At 41.8% G+C, this 20,706-nt stretch overlaps 1 protein-coding gene across 1 annotated transcript in view; it reads left to right on the top strand.

Moving 5' to 3' along the window:
- The window catches only part of MRO (maestro), a 56,423-nt gene that overhangs the window by 10,199 nt on the left and 25,518 nt on the right, over window positions 1–20,706 (top strand). Inside the window, exon 2 of the mRNA XM_073790736.1 lies at window positions 20,551–20,671. The gene's annotated coding sequence lies outside the window, so the exon portion shown is untranslated. The remainder of the gene's footprint in view (window positions 1–20,550; window positions 20,672–20,706) is intronic.

Below are 20,706 nucleotides of genomic sequence, written 5' to 3'. Positions count from 1 at the left end.
CTTTTTCCCCCAAAAGGCTCCATCCATTCAGTAAACATTTTTTGAGTGCCTACTTGGTTTCAAACAAACATTTGGTTGTCCCCGCCCTCAAGGAGGGTTCAGGTGACGGAGGTGTCAGGGCAGGTGAAGGACTGCAAAGTGAAGAGAGGTGGGAAGCAGACACATCTGCAGGTAATTATGTCAGTACAGTAATAGAAAGAGCATTACAATGTATAATGGGGATACAGAGAAGACACACCTAACCCATCTGGGATAGGGGTGAGGAAACTCATTAATTTAATTTAATTGTATCATATTTTTTTCTTCCAGTTTTATTGAGATATAATTGACATACAGTACTGTACAAGTTTACGGTATTCATCATAATGTCTGGACTTACATATATCATGAAATGATTACCACAATAAGTTTGATGAACATCCATCATCTCATATAGAGACAAAAGTAAAGGAAAGCTCATTAATTTTAATTCAAACATTAATTAACATTTATTCAACAAACTGTAGCAAGGACAAATCTGTAAGTTATCAAGCCAGGCACTAAGGCTGCAAGATAAGCCTAGTTCTTGCCTTCATGGAGCTTACAATCTACTAAGTGGGAGAAACAGGCATTAAACGAGTCATACAATTTTATAATTGAGATAAGTTCTCCAAAGAGATAAGCACAAGGTGCCAGAGAGTGTTTAATAGGGGGAGGTAATCTGGCTTAGGAATCAGTGAAGGCTTTCCTAGGGAAATGACATTAAAGCTGAGGCCTGAAGCTGAGCAGAAAATGGGCAAAGTGAAGAAAGAGTATTCAGGGTGTATGATGACTCCAAAGAAGGAGACTTTGACAGAGGACTGTTTGATTGATACCAAGATGATGAGGTGAGAGCGACAGGCACAAGATGATTTGCAGGACCTTGAAGTTAAATAATTTAGCCTTTAAATTATTTAACAAAAACAAATTATTATTTAAAAAACAAAGACCAGGGCTTCGCTGGTGGCGCAGTGGTTAAGAATCCACCTGCCGATGCAGGCGACACAGGTTTGAGCCCTGGTCTGGGAAGATCCCACATGCTGCGGAGCAACTAAACCCGTGCACCACAACTACTGAGCCCGCGTGCCTAGAGCCCGTGCTCCGCAACAAGAGAAGCCACCGCAACGAGAAGCCCACACACCGCAATGAAGGGTAGCCCCCGCTAGCACAACTAGAGAAAAGCCCATGCACAACAACGAAGACCCAATGCAGCCAAAAATAAATTTAAAAAAAAAAAAAGTGTCGTTGGTTAAAAAAAAATGTAAGGAAATGGAAAGTGATCATTCTTTGGTCAGATCTCAGGAACAGGAGAATGTTAGAAATGCAAACCAACTACTTGATAGCGGGCAGCTCAACTGTTCTGTGAGCATTTCCCAGTCTTGGAGTGAAGGTCCAGCCAGAGTAGGTGGAGTAGTGAGCTTTGATAGGCTTTGCCTCTGGAAACAGAGTCTGGAAGCCGCCTAAGGCTGTGACCTTTTGAACACTGTAAACGGTGCACTGTGTATTTATAGAGAACTACTGTTTCCTGTGCCATGGCAGTGGCTATAAAACCCCTCCTAGGAAAAGTGATTAAGTTTGGTTTTTGTTTTTTTTTTTGTGGTGTGACTAGTCCTCATTATCTTTTTTAAAAATTTTTATTGTAATATAGTTGATTTATAATGTGTTAGTTTCAGATGTACAGTAAAGTGATTCAATTATATCTATCTATCTATATTCTTTTTTCAGATTCTTTTCCATTGTAAGTTATTACAGGATACTGAGTATAGTTCCCTGTGCTATACAATAGGTTTGATTAGGGGTTTTTTGACTTAATTTTGGCTTTGGTGGCCACTTTTGGATAAGGAGGGGAACTCTCGCTTCATCCCTGGACTTTGTAGCAAAGATGGATGGCATTTAATTAGGCTAAGAGAGAAAGAGTTAAGGGCTTTGTTTTTTTTTTAATTCAGACGATTTTATGAGTTACAGTCTAATGACAGTATGAAAAAAATCAAAGCCCACAGCAATCTTAGTTAACAAGGAAACATTGTGATTTAGATGCTACACATAAACTCCTCTGAATAGGAGGGTATTGTACTCTCAGTGGACCACAGTATCTACATATAAAAATCTAAGGAGTTTCTCAGAGTCCAAAGCACTGTGGTCAGGGTGACGATCCACACCTGTCCATAATAAGCATCTGTTTAGTTGAGTAAATGGGAAGCATTATTCAGTCATCCAAAATGTCTTCATCCAGGCTGATATCTGTTGTGTCAATATCTTCTAATTCCAAATTATCCAAATCTACTTCCAGTTCAAGTAAACTCTTTTCTTCTTTGTTGGCCATGGGGGGACCCACAATAACAGGAGTAAGAGAAGCACGTTGCCCGTCAAGTTCCTGCTGAGCTGCAGGTCTTGAGGGCTGAAAGCCTTTTGCCTCTTCCATAACATTTCTTTCCTCATTTGGCATGACAAGTGGGTATTGTTTGGCCGGCCACAGGTCAGCCTAAGCCTAAGCAACCCCAAGGGCTGCTTAGTAGAAAGGTCTGGAGGCTTCCTGACCTGGGAGAGAGATGTTTATCAAGGGTTGAGGAATCAGAAAGAAAAGCAAGCTTGATGTGTGGAAAGGCAAAGTGTTCTATTTTGAACCCTCGAGTCTGAGGTGCTGGCTCTATGAAGATAGTCTAGTCGTGGGGAGCCAGACATGGACTGATGGGGCTCAATGGTTGGAACAAAGCTAGCATCAAATGAAAATAAGCTCTGAGTTGGGAAGGATGGTCAGACAGGCAGTATATGGGTGATATGCCTCTTATCTAAGACAGAGGGTTCTGCCCCATGACCCTGCTGACTCAGGCTAAGTTGCTTTATCAAGACAATGTCCTGGGTGAGGGAGGAGCAGCCTGGCACTGTGAGAGCTGGCATAGCTTTGTCGAAGAGGAAATGATTTGGCTGAATAAGATGTTCCAGCGATTTCGCTGTAGGAACGAATCTGCTCATTTGCAGTGGAGAAAAGTTCCTGACTAAGTCAGTCAGCTGACTGCCTTCAGAGGGATAGAGCTTATATCCCAGAGAAGGAATTAACGTGCCTTCTTAGAGTGCAAGCCTGTCTGCAATTATTGCATATGCACGGCTAGCTCTGACTTCTTTCCGGTAGCAGGTAAACACATTCAACAAGTGGACTTGAAATGCAACAGGAGAGAGAAGAAGGAAAGGCTATGAAGCAAAGCATCTTCCATAAAGAAAACGTTCTCCTATGCATCCCTCTCCCTCCTCTATCTGCCCCTTGTTTGTTTAGACATAATCTCTTTCATTCATCAGCCGGCTTTTTAACCCAGCTCTCTTTTCTTTTCTGCTTCTTCACTTTCTCCTGAATACTCCCTTAAAGGACTTCTCCTCTAAGTCCTCTCCTTTAAGTAACACACGTCTTCCTTTTTTTTTTTTTTCTTCCCTTGCTTCATTCTTCCCTCAATTTACTGAGAATCCATCTCCTGTAGGATCCTCTGCTAAAAGTGCCTGGCTACACATGAAGTCCAAAGACTTCATTCTTGACACCAAGGACTTTACAACTGAGTAGAGAAATAAGATTTTTTACATCCTTGACCATAATATTGGTGCTGGAAGGTGGAAGAAACTGGAAAGTGCAATAAAATAGGGTGAAACAAAACTGAGGAAGTTCAAAAGAGGGCAGATTGCTTCTGGCTGGAAGGGGTGGGGAAGACTTCCTGGAGGGGGGGACATTTGCATTAAGCCTTGAAAACTGGAGACAATTTAAACACGTAGAAATGGGGCATTCTATCTGTATTATACCAAATGCATACACTTAACCACGTTCATGTACACTGGCCTGTGTACTCTTAAAACTAAATGCTCAAACTAATAAACTTGCTAATTTAAGGAGCAGAGGATGGTTTTCTAGAATACGGAATAAAATAATATCAGACTTTGAAGGGAACACAGAGATCATCTGGTTTGTGCAACCTCCTCATTTTACAGATAAGGAATCTGAGGTCCAGAAATGTCAAGTGACTGCCCCAGTTATGTGTCCTTTTATTTTTATATTTTCAAGTGGCTCTATTTATAGTGTATCTGACTTGCGTGTGAGTGTATGTGATCAAACAAAACAATGTGCTTTTGTCAGACAGGGTATTTATCATAACCTCAAATTATGTACAGTAAGTGAAAAGGGTTCCTGGACCCAATTCCAACCTGTGTCCATGGAAGCTTCCCCACATCCAATTCTCAGATGCCAGCAGGTTGTCCTACAATTCAACTCAGTCTGACACTCTACCTGGAGATAGAATCAGATTCCACAGGTTAAGTGCTCAGTTCCACAAGACCACCCTCCACTTCAGAGGCCAAGAGCAAGTCCAGGTTGTTACCTGTGCTTCTGACTGACCCCCTCCTTGGGTTCAATTAATTTGCTAGAACGGCTTTCAAAACTCAGAGAAACATTTTACTTGCTAGATTACCAGTTTATTATAAAAGGATATTAAAGGGCATGAATCAACAGCCAGATGAAGAGATACATAGGGAGAGGTCCCCCACAAAGGAGCTTCTGTCCTTGATGTGCTTGGGGCCTGACTCAAGGGCACACAGAAGCCTTCTTCTTCCCCAACATGAAAGCCCTCCAAAAGGACCAAGAAGCTGTCCTTTTTGGGTGCTTATGGAGGCTTCATTACATAGTCATGATGGACTAAATCATTGGCTAAAGGCAATGGATTCAACCTCAAGCCCCTCCGTGCTCCCCAGAAATGAGGAATGTGAGGTGGGGGGTAGGACTGAAAGTTCCAACCCTCTAAACATGGGGTCAGTTCTCCTAGCAACCAGTCCACCCTTGGGTGGGATCCAAAGGTCACTTTCCCTGAAGTATTTTCAGGAACAGAGGACAAGAAGCCAAACATCCCATTGCTCTTATCGTTCAGGAAATTCTGAGGGTTTTGGGAGCTGTGAGCCAGGAACTGTGGATACAGACCAAATATAGATTTTTCCTATAAATCACAATATTGCAGTCTACTTTAAGAAATGTGTGACGTCAATTCCTCTGAGTCGATACTACTGTTTATAAGTAGTCATGAAATAATTGTGTTTTATTGTTCTGCACTCAAGAAGGATCTCAAGAGCTTACATGACCAGGCAAAACATTACCTGTCAACATGCCCTTCCTGTGCTTCCTCACCTGTACAAAAGCAAAACATCCACACCACGCATTAACTTCTCTGTCCCAGTAAATGTAATCAAATGAGTGACATGACCTGCTCCGTGGGCTTCAGGGGTTGTTGTTGGTTCATTTGGTGAATTTACTCCCTGCCTGTTCTGTGTTACAATGGGGGATCATCAAGACCAGCCTTGCCATCTAGGAGTTGAAAGTCTAGTGGAGGAATCTCATTTACAAAGGACTTCAAAAACCTGGTAGGGGATTACAGACTGATGTTGGAGGTGCCAGGGGGCTGCCATTCGATGTGTTTGTGCTGAGGAATGACTCAATGAAGATGGCATTTCAGGGATATCCGGCACGGATGTATCAAGCAGATGGGATGGAGAGGAGCTTAGAGTCAGATGTGATGATCAGCGTGTGGTTACTGAGGACCTGCCCTGGCTGAGGACAGAAGTAGGGAGGATGTGAGACTTTTCAAGGAAATAATGCCTAGAAATGTAAAAAAGAAGAGTGAGTCAAAGGTGCTTCTTTTGGAATTTTAAGTGATTGAGAAATTGCTGATGTCATTAGACAAAGCTAGGGAAGTTGGGAAAGAAGACTTTTCCCTAAACTGAGAGGGAGAAACCATGGGTCCTAGTACTTCTTGCTCCTTGTTGACCTGAATCTGTCTGTATTTTCAGGATTCCTATTTCAATGAGTTCATCTGAAAGCCAATTAATGCTGTTGATGGTAGCTTCCTATTTTATTCTTAATAGATAATTACATCATAGAGAATCAAGAACATAATCTGTATGTAAATTCCGGATTATCCTTCTTTGACTACCTTTCAAAAATGGACAATCTCTGTCTTTGTTTCGGCTGAGAGAGAGGTATCTGACTGGGCAGAGGCGAGTACATTTGCAGCACCCCTGTCTTTTTCTCTGTTGAGGATGGTGCACATTTCTGGTTTTATTCTTGGACTTGAAGAGCTGGAAATATGGGTGTGGACTGGCTTGTCAAGCCAGAAGGGGCATGAACTGAAACAGGAGTATAATAGCAACTTTGACCATGCTCTGACTTTTGATCCTCAAGAAGTGCTGTTGGGCCAGTTCCCGGATTTTAAGACTGGAATATCTTTGCACTGCAAAGCAAAGTCCAAGCAAGTGGCTATAAGCCTCTCCCTGATAGGAATTTGGCCCTAGCAGGAGGCTGTAGTCAGCCATTAAACCATAGGCGATTCTAGGTTTATTATGCTATTTTGCAACCCAGTATCTACCCCACCCCACCATGCTGTGGACAGTGTTTTTGAACTCTTGTAACTTGTCTCCTACCATGCTTTCTTTTATAGAAACCCCAGCACCCCAGAATAATTTTACTTATTTGTTTTATAAAACAGTAGTGTACTGGGTGGGCATCTTCAAACTGCACAGTGATAATGCTTGAAATTTATGGTGGCTGCTAAGTGCTGTGCTTAAAGTCACTTTAGTCAGTAAAAGTAACAAAAAGTCTAAAGAAACCAGCATCCTAGGGACGTATATAATTAGAAGGGAAATTCCCCTCCCTTGTGCTTTATTTTTCAACCAGAAAACTGTATAACCCATGACATAACTTATCGTGGCATTTCCCAACGTCCTTTCTAAAGAATGTAAATAAAACTAAGTGGTTTGTCTTTTCTGAGTGGGGATACTGTGGAAGCACTTCTGAACCATTAATATCATGTTTTTTTGCTGACATTCATGTTATGAGCTAAACCCTTGGTGTGTGGGAAAGCAAGTGCTTTTGACTTGGATAGCCCTTCACTCCCTAAGAAGGGCACTTTGTACCTACTTCCAAGGGGGAATAAACAGGATGCATAAGTAGAAGGCTGTAACATGCTGATGAACCGGAGTACAGGAAGCAAATATCTAGCAGCGCAATCATACAGTTGGGATAGCCATAGGATTTATTGACAGATGGAAAAATTCTTGGGATATTAATTCTTATTTTGACACAAAAAAATTATTAGAACTGAACAAGTTATACTGTCTATCAGTATCTCAAATTCCTCCCTGGAGGAAGCCCTGTGGTTTTTCTCAGCTGGATTCTGGCCCTGCACTAATCTCCAGACCTCAGTTTCCACAAACAGGGGGTGGCAAATGCAAAGTGACTGGTAATGGGTGTGGGAAATCTTTTGGGGGTGATAAAAATCTTCTATATTTCATTGTGCTGTTGGTTGTGAAGCCAAGCAAGACCCTGTGGGGCCTTCCCAGGTACAAAAACCCGTCTGTTTCTTGTTTGTAGCAAAAAGGCTTTAGTCTCCTAGGCCTTCTCCTAGTTCCAAAGACACATCAGTTACTAATTAGGAAAGTGAGGGAATGCAGAAACAAAGGAAAAGCAGTTAAGCAAAAAAAGTATTTTTAAAAATTTATTTATTTATTTACTTTTGGCTGCCTTGGGTCTTAGTTGTGGCATGCAGGCTTCAGTCTAGTTGTGGCTCGTGGGCTCTGGAGCACGTGGGCTCTGTAGTTGTGACACACAGGCTCTCTAGTTGTGGCATGCAGGCTCAGTAGTCATGGCGCACAGGCTTAGTTGCCCCATGGCATGTGGGATCTTAGTTCCCCGACCAGGGATTAAACCCGCGTCCTCTGCATTGGAAGGCAGATTCTTAACCACTGGATCACCAGGGAAATCCCCAAGAAAGCTATTTCTGCACAGCTGTTAAAATTTTCTACTATGTTTCTGGGTATGATTATTGTCTTTTTAATTTTCTTCTGTTTTTTGAATATTATATAATGAGCATTTATTGCTAACTAAAACTATTTAATAAAAGAAAAGAAACAGGGGACACAGAAGGCTTTTGTACTGGGAGGACCCCACTCCTGCTCAGTTTCAGAATGGTACTGTTATGGACTGAATTATGTTCCCCTCAAAATCCATTTGTTGAGGTCTTAACCTCCAGTACTTCAGAATGTGACTATATTTGGAGAGAGGGTCTTTAAAGAGGCAATTCAGTTAAAATGAAGGTCATTAGGATGAACCCTAGTCGAATATGACTGGTGTCTTTTCAAGAAGAGGAGATTAAGACACAGACACACAGAGGAGAGACCATGTGGAGACACAGGGAGAAGACGGTCATCTATAAGCCAAGGAGAGAGGCCTCAGAAGAAACCAACCCTGCCAACACCTTGATCTTCGACTTGTACCTTCCAGAATTGTGAGAAAGTAATTCCTATTGTTTAAGCCACCCACTCTGTGGTATTTTGTCATGGCCACCTGCAATGGTTACTTTTAAGTGTCAACTTGGCTGGACAACCAGTGCCCATATATTTGGTCAAACATTATTTTGGACTTTCTGAGAAAGTGTTTTTGAATGAGATTAATATTTCAATCATGGACTTTGAGTAAAGCTGTTTACCCTCCCTAATGTGGGTGAGTCTCATCCAATCAATCAAGGCCTTAATAGAACAAAGACTGACCTCCCCTGAGCAAGAAGGAATTCTGCCGGAATCCTGCATTTGGGCTGCAATTCTTCCCTGGGTTTCCAGCCTGCTGGCCTACCCTGCAGATTTCAGACTTGCATCTCCACAATCGTGTGAGACAATTCCTTAAAATTAATCAATAAATCTCTCTCTCTCTGTCTCTTTTTTTTCTCTCTCTCTCACATACACACACATGCACACACACACATCCCATTCTGTTTCTCCGGAGAACCCTGACTCATATCTTGCTCTAGCAAACTAATACAATATGAGAATTATAATTCAAGAAAGCTGTGTAAAAGAAATTTCAGAAGGCTCTATCCAAAATGTTAACAATAATTATTTGGTGGTAGAATTTGGAGTGTTTTAGGTTTCTTTTTAGTTTAACTTATCCAGACTTGTGATTTTTTTGTGACCATGTGTTATTTGCGTAATGAAATTTAAGAAAAGATTTCCATTCGGAGGAATGTTTAGAAGCAAGGTCAGATAACAAAGAACCCAGAGGACACAGGGATATGGTGGCATGCATTATAATACCACTTATCATGAAGATTTGGATGAAACATAAATCAAAGTACATCTACTACAGTGAGAAAATCTCAGCATACAACACAGTTAGCTTATGATATAGCTACTAAGGTTGTTCCTGGAATATGGGTAATAAACATGGGTCATTTTTCCTATCAAGTCTATTTTTCTGCCATTTTCAGTAATTCATTCAGTCAGCTGGCAAGCTTTTGCTGGGCACCAGCTATGTCCAAGAACCTCACTAAATACCAGAGATTGAAAGACAAACAAAATAGACTCACTCCAATCGAGACGTTCACATTATAGTGGGGGAGATCATACGGTACAATGTGATATGGGCTCCCACAGGGTAAGAATTGTTTGTGCCCATGGGAGGGGCTGCCAGCCTGGGAGAGCTGGGGATGAGAGGAGGCTTTTTAAATCATCAGCACAATCCTTCAAGTTAATTATTATTACTCCATTTTGTAGATGTGTAAACTGAGACTTAGATAGTTTAGATAATTTGCCCAAATCTCTCAGGTGGTAGAAGAAAGGGATGTGAGCACAGTCTGACTCCGAAGTCCATGTTCTTTCCACTGTACTATGCGCTGTGTCTCTAATGCATTGTCATGTGGACAAGCAAACAAGTAGGTTACATTGAAATATAATCAATTTAATTTCTACCTTGACGTAAGGACCCTGGTCTATAAACTCTCTATCATTTGTCTTAGTCTTAATTACCTTATCCTACTCTTTTACCAGTTCTCTTAATTGCTAATAATTGTAACAACAATAATTAACATTTATTGTTTCCTATGTGCCAGATACTATACTCTATACTTAAGATAGTTTCTCTCGGGTATTCCCTGGCAGGCCAGTGGTTAGAACTCTGTGCTTCCACTGCAGGGGGCACAAGTTCGATTCCTGGTCCAGGAACTAAGATCCCGTGTGCTGTGAGGCCAAAAAAAAAAAAAAGATAGGTTCTCTCAATCAATCCTCATAACAACCTAATGTGGTAAGCTGTAGAATTATCCCTATTTTATAGACAGAGAAACTGAGGCTTAGAGGGTTAAGTGATTTTAAGTGTCAAAGCTGGGATTTGATCCCAGATCTAGATTTTTTTTTTAAGTAGTATAGTATTTATTTTTTTTTAATTTTTAAAAAACTTTTATTGGGGTATAATTGATTCAGATCTAGATTTAGCCATTTTGCTGCAGTGCCAAAAACTAGACAACTGACAGCCTAAAAACTCTTTGCTGGTTGCTGGCTTTTTTTTTTTTTTTTTTTTTTTTGCGGTACGCGTGCCTCTCACTGCTGTGGCCTCTCCCGTTGCGGAGCACGGGCTCCAGACGCGCAGGCTCAGCGGCCATGGCTCACGGGCCCAGCCGCTCCGCGGCATGTGGGATCTTCCTGGACTGGGGCACGAACCCGCGTCTCCTGCATCCTCAGGCGGACTCTCAACCACTGTGCCAACAGGGAAGCCCACTGGCTTTTTTTAATTAGGAGAAGATTCTGGAATGTAATTGATCTTCCAGATCACACAGGAATGATAGTGAATTTCTCTTCAGTTTCTGAGGAGGAGCTCCTTAAGGGAGTTTCAGAGAGTCTATTTCATTTTTTGTGTTGCTCTATTCATTAGTTGTCCTCCTTGGGATGCTGGGACTCTGGGTTGTACTAAGAGACAGACAAGGCTGCTGGGATGTTTGGATTTGGGACCAAGGGCACAGAAATGGACCCCATTGCAGATTCTGTCTGGGTAGCGAGCTTTGGTGTTCTGTCCCTCTGGAGCCATATCGGTGCTCCCCACAGAAATCTAGAGGGCTCTGGACTCTCTGCACAGAACAAACTAGGGAGTGTCCACAATGACGAGACACTGGGAGAATTTGTAAGACAAGACAGTTCAGCCCTGGCTGCCTGTTGACCGGGATGCTCTTTTCCTGGCTCAGGATAGGAATGGCCTCACATGAGAGGCAGGCAACAGAGGCAACAGATGTCCTTGGCGTCCCGGGGCCTGGGGAAGTCTTGGCAGAGAGGAAGGGGAACCAGCCACAACCAAGGGTTTGATTGGGAACAAGGCTGAGACGCACCTGCAAACCCACTCACCTTCAGCATAAGGTACATCTGGTTCAGGTCAGAGGCAAAGAGGGCTCTCAGAACGTTGACTGCTTACTGTGAAAGCATTCACACTTTGCCTGTTTTCCAGGGAGTTTCAGAAAGCTCAGAAAAGCAGCAAAGGTTGTTCAGAGCCTAACTGACCCAGGGTGGACTTTCGTAAGGGTTGCCCAAGCTTTGGAGCTTAGTTGATAGGAACGTGCCTGACCTTCAGGGGTGGGGCCTGGGGAGGTGATAAGCCCCTGCTCCAGGAAGCACTCGCACACGTGTCGTGGCGGCAGTTGTGAAACCTTAGAGCCTCTGAGAGTCTTGCCCAATACCCTGGTTGCTCAGGTTATCTGTGGACCATCATGGTACTCTGCCCTCCACCAGGCTGCAAGCGGTCGGAGGCTGAGTCTTAGTCACCAACTGCATTCTTCACCGGATGCCTCTGCCACGACTCCTCACCCCGCAGCCCGCTCCCAGCACTCCCTCCACCCACTGTGCACCCGCAGGCAGAGAACTTGAGAATTCGTAGGACAATCTACCCCACGCAGGCAGGGAGATGGAAGAACAGAAGAGTCGTTGCGATGGTGCAGGCACCTTTCAGCTTGGCCCAGATCTGGCAAGCTGGGTACAGCACGTGACCCTCATGGGCACTGAGAATCGTGATAGTCCTGGACAGTGAGAGAATGTGGCTTCCAGGAAGAGCCCAACCTCTGGTGGCAGTGCCGGTGGGGTGGGGTCCACCATAGCCAGGAAAGATCAGCACTCAGCATCCAAGGCCTGAAAAAGGAACACTAGGGACAGGCACCTGTGACACTAGGCACCTGTGACAACCTCTATGCTGGGGGCAAGGACACTTGTGCCCACCTGCTCGGGTTGACTGTGAGGGAGGGGTTTGGACCAGCAGTGGACAGATAAGGATCTGAAGGCTCTGTTTACTAAGGACCCATGGGCTTCACACTTTCGTAAGATCTGTTTCTGAACATCGCTTAGAGACCTTAGGGTCTGTTTTATACAGCAGGTGGGGGGTTAAGCCAGATTAAAGGTTATAAAGCAGTCATGGTAAATGGATTGATTTTTCCCTAAAAAAAGAGCATTTACTGAATCTGATTAACCTTTGAAAACCTGCTCTTGTCCTTCATTTTTACAAAATTTAAATAAAGGGTTGCAATGGTCAGTATCATACTGACACATGCAGACTTAATATTTGTTGAGTAAATCCACAAACACATACAAATTCTGTCAATTCGACAAATATTTGCTAGATGGCTAATAAGTGCCTTTATGAGGATTAGAATCTAGTTCAGTGGCTTAACTTTCTCCCTGTGACACGGTAAGAAATACATTTTACATTGTGACTATACACACGCAAGACCGGAAAAAAAGTTTCACCGAACGATTTTTATCTTACTGGGTGAAATGAATTCTGATTTTTCTATTCTGTTTTCTTTTTCTATTCTACTTCTTATTTAAAAAGCTGATGAAGACCCACTGAATTGATTTCATAACCTATTAATGAGTCACAGTCTGCAGTTCGGAAACACTAGTTGATATAAGAAGTCACTGAATTTTAAATTTCATCCATATTTAGCTAAAAGCTGAGGGAGTGAATTCAGAAGCTGGTGATCACGAGTAGATGCCTGCTTACCTGCTAGTGTTGTGTACAAAAGTGTGTCAGGGGAGCCACGTGGCCAAAAGGCAGAAAAGTGAGTGATCTCCCATTGACCCTGAAGGAAACTGGGAAATTAAATTTCCTCTTTGGCTATCTTCCCATAAACCAGAGATCATCATGATAGGCAATGACTAACATATCTGTCATCACTGAAAACACAAAGACTTTCCCCAGCTAACAAATCTTTAACTGAAGAGTTTATGACATATGCAGTTAACTAAGGGCAGACACATCTGAACGAGTCCCTCGAAGATACACTCAAACCAGAAACTGCTAGTTCTGGAGAAGCTGTCTGATGTTAATGACTCAGATTCTTAGAATTCTGACTCTTATCTGCTCAAGAAGTGACCACTCCTGCCTGTCTCTCCCCTTCACCTTTATAATTCTCTGGTAGCACCTATGACACCCTATTTCTTATACGTTATTGACTTATAAATCTGTCTCTCTCCTAGATTATAAACTGCTTGTAGACAAAAAAATGGTTTCTTCTCCATCTTTATATTCCCAGAATGAGGCACAAAATAAGAGCTTTGTCAATGTTTGTAAAACAATTGAATGATATTGGTTCAAATAGGTGGGAAAGGTATTAATAGGAAAAGTAAAGACAGTTAACTCATTGAGGAAAACTAAGTTGCAAAAAAGAAAACTGGACTTTATGAAAAAGATTTTATTTATTTAAAAATTTTATTGACGTATAGTTGATTTACAATGTGTTAATCTCTGTGAAGCAAAATTTCTTCTACAGCAAAGTGATTCAGTTATACATATATATATTCTTTTTCATATTCTTTTCCATTATGGTTTATCACAGGATACTGAATATAGTTCCCTGTGCTATACAGTAGGATCTTGTTTATCCATCCTATATATAACAGTTTGCATCTACTAATCCCAAACTCCCAATCCATCCCTCCTTCACCCCGCCTCCCCCTTGGCAACCACAAGTCTGTTCTCTGAGTCTGTTTCTGCTTCACAGATAGGTTTGGCAGATATATTTTTAATTTTTTGAGGAAGCTCCATACTTTTAGGAAGCCCTAAAGTCAAAACTTGTAAGCAGATAAAATCGATGATTCTTCGTTCCTATCTCCTTTCAAACAACCAACTTCCTAATTAACTAATTTAAAAATCTCATTGATCTTACATAAGTTCAGAAGCACATATACCTAGCAGCATGAATTTCCCTTTATTTACCCTCTGGCAATAATGTTGCTACATTTCAAGGCACATCTCCTGAATGTGCTCTGGGACTTCCAAATTTGGAACCATTCCGGGTTGACAAGACCTATTTTGATCGCAGTTGTAAAGTCATCCTGGACTAGAAAAACGCTGTTCTGTTCTACATTCAGCATGTGGTGCTTATTTTGATTTTTACACATTTTAGGTAGAAGAGGAGTGATGTCTGGATGTGCAGGGAGGAGGGAGGAAAAACAAAGATCTTTATTTAAGATCTTCCCAAAAATATACGGGGTTTCCATTCAGTATTTTGAATTTGCTTGCCTAAACTATTTTGGCAAAATTACTCTGCATCATCCAGTCACACCATGAAGACAAACATCTCATCCAGCAGGTCCTTATTGTAAGGAAACAGCAAGAAGAGGGAAGGGTGACTCCTGAGTTCCAGTGATTGGGCAGATTCAAGCTTTGGCCGTTAAGTTAATTCCAGGATGGATTTCACAAAAGCTCAGGTGGGATCAATACCGAAATAATTGTGATAGATCAAATGTCATTGTATAGAGCAAATGCCATTAGTAGAGCTATGCTAAGGGTCCCAGGCCACTAACTCCTCCAGGACACCATCTGGAGAAGTACTGTAACTGTACACTTAGATGGCCATTTGTGGTGCATGTGTGGTGTTTCCAACAATGAGGGAGTGGTGTGTGTTAGTAATACATAGGGAACGTTGCTTATGAAATTGGCTGCATCCAATTCTATTCCATTCCACGTGATCAACACCAGTAAAGAGAAGATCTTGCTGTTGCTTCCCAATCTGAGGAGGGTCACCAAGTGTGATTCCTTATTAGGAGCCATTCAATAATGGTGTTATCCCCGCCAGCCCCAAAGTAGCCGTGGAGACCTTCACCCAGTGGCCATCTTTTATACAATAAAGAGAGAGCCTAGCTGGTCATGAACAATTTACTCTCCCCCCCAACACCGCCCATGCAAATGAAATTTGTGCTCAGCAAAAGATCCATTTACTTTATCTCTTATTGCATTTAATTAGCTGCTGGGAAATAAGAAAACGCATTATTTTTTAGCAAGCTAACTTATTACAGTTCTACCTCGCTTCTGTAGAATTAAACTCAAGTGTTGCAAATGCCTCAAGCCAATGTTTGCTTTTGTTAAAGCAGAAAGAAACACTAAATATGTGCTGAAGGTTGTAAAGATTCAGATAAATGAAGGAATCATTTGCTAAAAGTCTGCTCTAATGGACCGAATATTTGCATCCTTTCCCAGATCCATATGTTGAAACTTAGTTCCCAATGTGATGGTGTTTGGAGGTGGGGCTTTTGGGGGGTGATTGGGTCACGAGAGTGGAGCCCTCAGGAAAGGGATTAGTGCCCTTACAAAGAAGAGCTGAGAGAGAGCTTGCTTCTCTCTCTGCTGTCCGCCATGTGAGGACACAGCAAGAAGACAGCTGTCTGCAAACCAGGAAGCTAGCCCTCACAAGACACCACATCTGCTGGCTCCTTGATCTTGGATTTTACTGTCTCCGGAATTGTGAGAAATAAATGTTTGTTGTTGAGCCACCCAGTCTGCAGTAATTTGTTATAGCAGCCTGAATGGACTAAGACACACACATGTGTAAAGCACTGTGCTGAGCCCACAAGTTTGGAGTGAGGTCTGCAAAGACTGGAACACAGGCCTTGCTTTCCACAGCCTCCCAACTCTGGGTCAGGGGGATAGGTTCCGATGTAATAATTTGAATACAGGGCTTCCCTGGTGGTGCAGTGGTTGAGAGTCCGCCTGCCGATGCAGGGGACACGGGTTCATGCCCCGGTCTGGGAAGATCCCACATGCTGCGGAGTGGCTGGGCCCGTGAGCCATGGCCGCTGAGCCCGCGCGTCCGGAACCTGTGCTCCACAGCGGGAGAGGCCACACAGTGAGAGGCCCGCGTACCACAAAAAAATAAAAATAATAATAATAATAATAATTTGAATACAAGTTGGCTAGTGATAATCTTGTAATCACCTATAATGGAAAAGAATCTGAAAAGGAATATTTTATACACACACACACACACACACACACATACATACATACAACTGAATCACTTTGCTATACACCTGAAACCTTGTAAATCAGCTATACTTCAATTAGGGAATTCTCTGGTGGTCCAGTAGTTAGGACTCCATGCTTTCACTGCCATGACCCAGGTTCAATCCCTGGTCAGGGAACCTAGATCATGCAAGCTGCGGCGTGGCCCAAGAAAACCCAAAAAACCAAACAACAAAACAAACAAACAAATAAACAAATGATACTTCGGGACTTCCCTTGTGGTCCAGTGGTAAAGAATCTACCTTACAATGCAGGGGACGTGGGTTCGATCCCTGGTCAGGGAACTAAGATCCCACGTGTCGCAGGCAAATATAAATAAATAAATAATAAATCTTAAAAAAAAAAAGATACTTCAATTTTAAAAATTAAAAAAATTTTTTTTTCAGGAGAAGGAAGGATTTATAGCAAGTAAGGAGAACACCAAGGATCTGTCCCAAAGCAGTGTCTCCAAAGAAATCAAAATTATTTTTCAAAAATTGGCTAGTGATAAAGGCCATTGCAGGAGTGCAAGTGCATGGGGAGAAACTGACCAGGCTGTTAGGCCTGGGGAGGACATTCAGGGTGGGGTTTGAACAAGACCTGGAAGAAGTGGTTAAACAAGCAGTGGTTACAGGGAGGGTAACCTGGGCATGAAAAATAGACACCGAGTGTAGACATTTTGGGGGGAAGTGACTGAGATAGCAGTGAGTGTGTCAGTGAATTGGGAGAAGGGCAGCAGAAAGGAAGAGGAGGCCATGTGGGGAGGTTAGGCAGCCAGGTGGCCAGGTAATGCCGTCTGCATTTTCACACCCTGGAGAGTGGGCGTCTCCTAGAATTCTGTCCTAGGTGTCTCTCTTGCCTTACATTAGTCCTGGCCCTGATTGTACAGAACAAACAACCAGAAGAGCCCTTAGGCTCCCAGCCTGTGACCTCTCAGAGGGCAGGGATCATGTATTGATATTTTTATTTGTATATTTATCTTTATATTCCCTATGCCCTCGTGTTGGGCAGAGAGCATGGCACCAAGGAGACTCTCAATAAATGTTTATTGAATGAATAAATATTTGTTTAACGACACAGTCAGGGCAACCAAGGCAAATATTGTCAGCAAATAAATACTGGCCTCTAAATAATCAGTCTCCAAACAGAAATTCAGCAAGGTAGAAAGAGTATTTGTTACATTAATGTGTGGAGGGAAGACCTTGCCCTGGAATGAGTTCAGTATTTAAAACTTATTTTCCAATGTGTAGAATGCGTATAACTTGGTCTGATACCCTTAACACTAGTCTGATACCCTTAACACTGGAACAAATGCATGATTCACAATACAAAACTCCGAAGTAGAAAAAATGTTCTGTAAAATTTATCCCATTCAGTGTGCTTTCCTCCTACATCCATTCCTGGAGGGAATATTTTTTGAAAGAAATACAAATGGTTCTTTTTAAAAAAATACATAAGTGTCACTCTATTGTTAGATTTGGGGTTGCTATGTTACTTCATTATATTAAATGTCACTTCTGCTCATCCAAGAACAATCTTTCTTTTCCTTCTCTCTTTTTTTTTTTGAGGAATAACGTATCTGTGGCCTAAATAAACATTCATTTGGGAAAGTGAATTCTTAGCACAAAATTTGTAATAATGAATTCAGCTTTACTTTTATTCTAATAGAGTTTTAAATTCAGGAACAAATAGAAAGGAACAATTAGAACTCTCTTTTCTCTAGGGATCAAAATCAAAGGGAGAAAGACAGCTAATGTCCTTCTTCTACACCCACTTCGTACTGTAAAGTGAAGTAACACACAGTTAGTAGCTTTCTACCAGGTCCCTGGGTTTTAAATAATGGGCAACTCTGGAAGCACTGAATTTACACCCAACTAGAACCGAATTAATAGAAAAAGGTGAGTTAATGATACTCTTCATCTATGATTAAGTATATTCATTGTCTAACAGATAAATGACTTTAGTACTTGTTTTCAGAAGCACAAATTGAGAGGTGAAAATGCCCTAAGATGTACAGAGGGCTCTGCCTTCCTGCTTCTCCACCAGCCTTCTCCCTCCTTCCCCTCCTCAGCCCCACTGCTACAAAAAACAAAACAAAACACTGCAGCTTATTTTTTTAATGTGTTCTCTTGGGGGGATGTGCACAGTAATTAAGAAATATGTCTTAGACTTTTTTTATGCTTAAAAGTGCATGAAATAAAAAACACCTGTAACTATCTATTCTGATAATCCCTGTTGATTTTTTAAATTGAAAGCAATAAATATGTTTGGTAAGAAAAATTCAAACTACACAAAAAGGTATACATTTGAACTAAAAGCTTCCTTCTTCACCCAATGACTCTCCTCCTAGGAGACTTCTGTTAATGATTTCTTGAGTCCCCTTTTAGGAAAAAAAAAATAGCTATAGCAGCACATATTTCTTTTTAAAAATTTACGTACATTGATTTATAATATATTTTCCTCTGAACCTTGATTTTTTTACTTAATAATATACCTTGAACATCTCTTTATAACAGCACATATAGATCTACTCTATTTGTTTTATAATGCTCCCTAGTATTCCATTGTATAAAGATACCCTAATTTATTTAAACTGTCCCCTGCTGATGGACATTGCAGTAATTTATTTGATGTTACAAATAATATTTCAATGAACACCTTTTAACATATATCCTGATGTCATTCTTCATATGTATTTACAAGGTAACCAGGGTTAACGTATACAGTTGCATAGATTGTACACTGCACAAACTGCCTCATCTGTGTGGGCACCAATCACTTTATAGACATCATAACTTTATTTTAAAAGTATTTTATATATATATATTTTAAAAGTTTTTATTGGAGTAGAGTTGATTTACAATGTTGTGTCAGTTTCAGGTGGACGTCATAACTTTAAATACTTATTATGATACTTTCCTGGCAGATAGACATAAAATGTCTTGAGGAAGGGGTTCTTTTTTCTAATTTGCACAGAATCATCACTGCCCTGGGTGAACCACTATCAACAGAACTGCTGAGTCAAAGGGCACATGCACATGGCCTTTTGATAGATATTGTCAAGTTTCCTCCCAAACTTAAGAGCTACAAAAAAAAAATTCCTAGTGGGTAAAATTAGGTGATTTGCTTGTTACCTACTTTCCCTTCCTTTCAGGGGACGATCTAACGTATACTCTCTTGAAGGAACAGAGACCAGTAGGAGAGAGAAGCAGCTGCTCTAGGCCCAGAGCACCTAAAGTCTGCAGACTTGATTCCTGAACAAATATATGTTGATAAAATTGACTTCTTTTTCTCTCTTCTTTTCTTTTTCTTTTTTTTTTTGGCTGCACTGCATACGCGGCATGCGGAATCTCAGTGGAAGAGCGTAGTTTTAACTGGACCACCAGGGAAGCCCCTTTTTGTTCTTTTCTGGAGCAATTAAATGAACAATATTGGGAAAGGTGCAGGAATGCTGTGACGGAGCTATGGTGGGAGGTCGGTATTGTGGGATAAAGATGGAATTGTTGAAATACATCTGTTGTGGGCTATATGAAAGAGTGCTCTATTACTGTAGTTTTCTCCAATCCCTCAAGGAAGAGTCAGCTGTCCCAGTCATAGCCTGGATTTCTAATCCAGTACACATTATAGGGCACTTTTGGACATGGATGTACTGTTCTGTTGGTCAAATTGTGCCTGACGTCGTTCTCATTGTCATAAAATGCCTATACACTTGTCTGTCACTGGAATTCTATTGGATTCTAGTGTAAATGCAAAATTGAAGGAAAAGTAAGTGCAATCCTGAGACCGATTCATTGCGGAGGAAGGAACGTGTGAAGCAATGTCCACAGCAAACTGAAAATGGAGACAAGGAAGGTGAGGGATGGGGGGAAGAAACCAAGGTGGGGAAAGGTCAAGGTTGAGAGAAAGGAAGACCATAGAGAGAGTAAGAATGGCCTGTAGAGGTGAGTGGCCGAACCTTCCAATGACTCTGGTTGGTCAAAGCCGGAGAGGAAGCCCAGCCCCATCAACCAGGTTTGAGACTTTGGGCAAGTCCCCTGCTCACTCTGCCTGTCCCTCAGTTTCCCTATTTGTCAAAGAGGCCTGAGAATGACCCCCTTCCTAGGATTGTGGGGTACAACGTGACAAAGAGCATGAGAATGCTTGGGGATGTTTAAAGCAGGGACAAGACGACATGTGGTCATGTCTGTGGTCTTGATCTGCCTCTCACGGTGCTGTCTATTGATCCAATTCTCTTCTAGGATGGAGCTCGCGTAGCTTTCTCCCTGGGCCCTTGCAGAAACAGGAAACTAACACGAGAATCTTCAAAGTTTGCAAAACAGCATGGCCTGTGATGAATCTCTAGCAACTATCGGGGCAGATAGCCTAAAAAGGTGTTATTATGTATTTCCCTCTCGTGATAAAACTCTAATCTGTTTTAATGTTTCATCTTCAAGGACAAAATGCAGCTGACAGCCGGCCCTGAGCTTGTTTAAAGGACAGCGGCGTTCCTGGAGGTAGTCATTTTGCCTTTCATCAGGATGAGTTCTGAGGGAGAAGCCTCAGCGCCCAGCTCAGGTAGGACAGCACAGAACATTTTCTGGATTCAACCG

The sequence above is a fragment of the Tursiops truncatus genome, chromosome 13 (assembly GCF_011762595.2).
Source record: "Tursiops truncatus isolate mTurTru1 chromosome 13, mTurTru1.mat.Y, whole genome shotgun sequence".
In the NCBI taxonomy this organism is placed as follows: domain Eukaryota; kingdom Metazoa; phylum Chordata; class Mammalia; order Artiodactyla; family Delphinidae; genus Tursiops; species Tursiops truncatus.
This window is presented reverse-complemented; position numbering and strand designations above follow the sequence as displayed.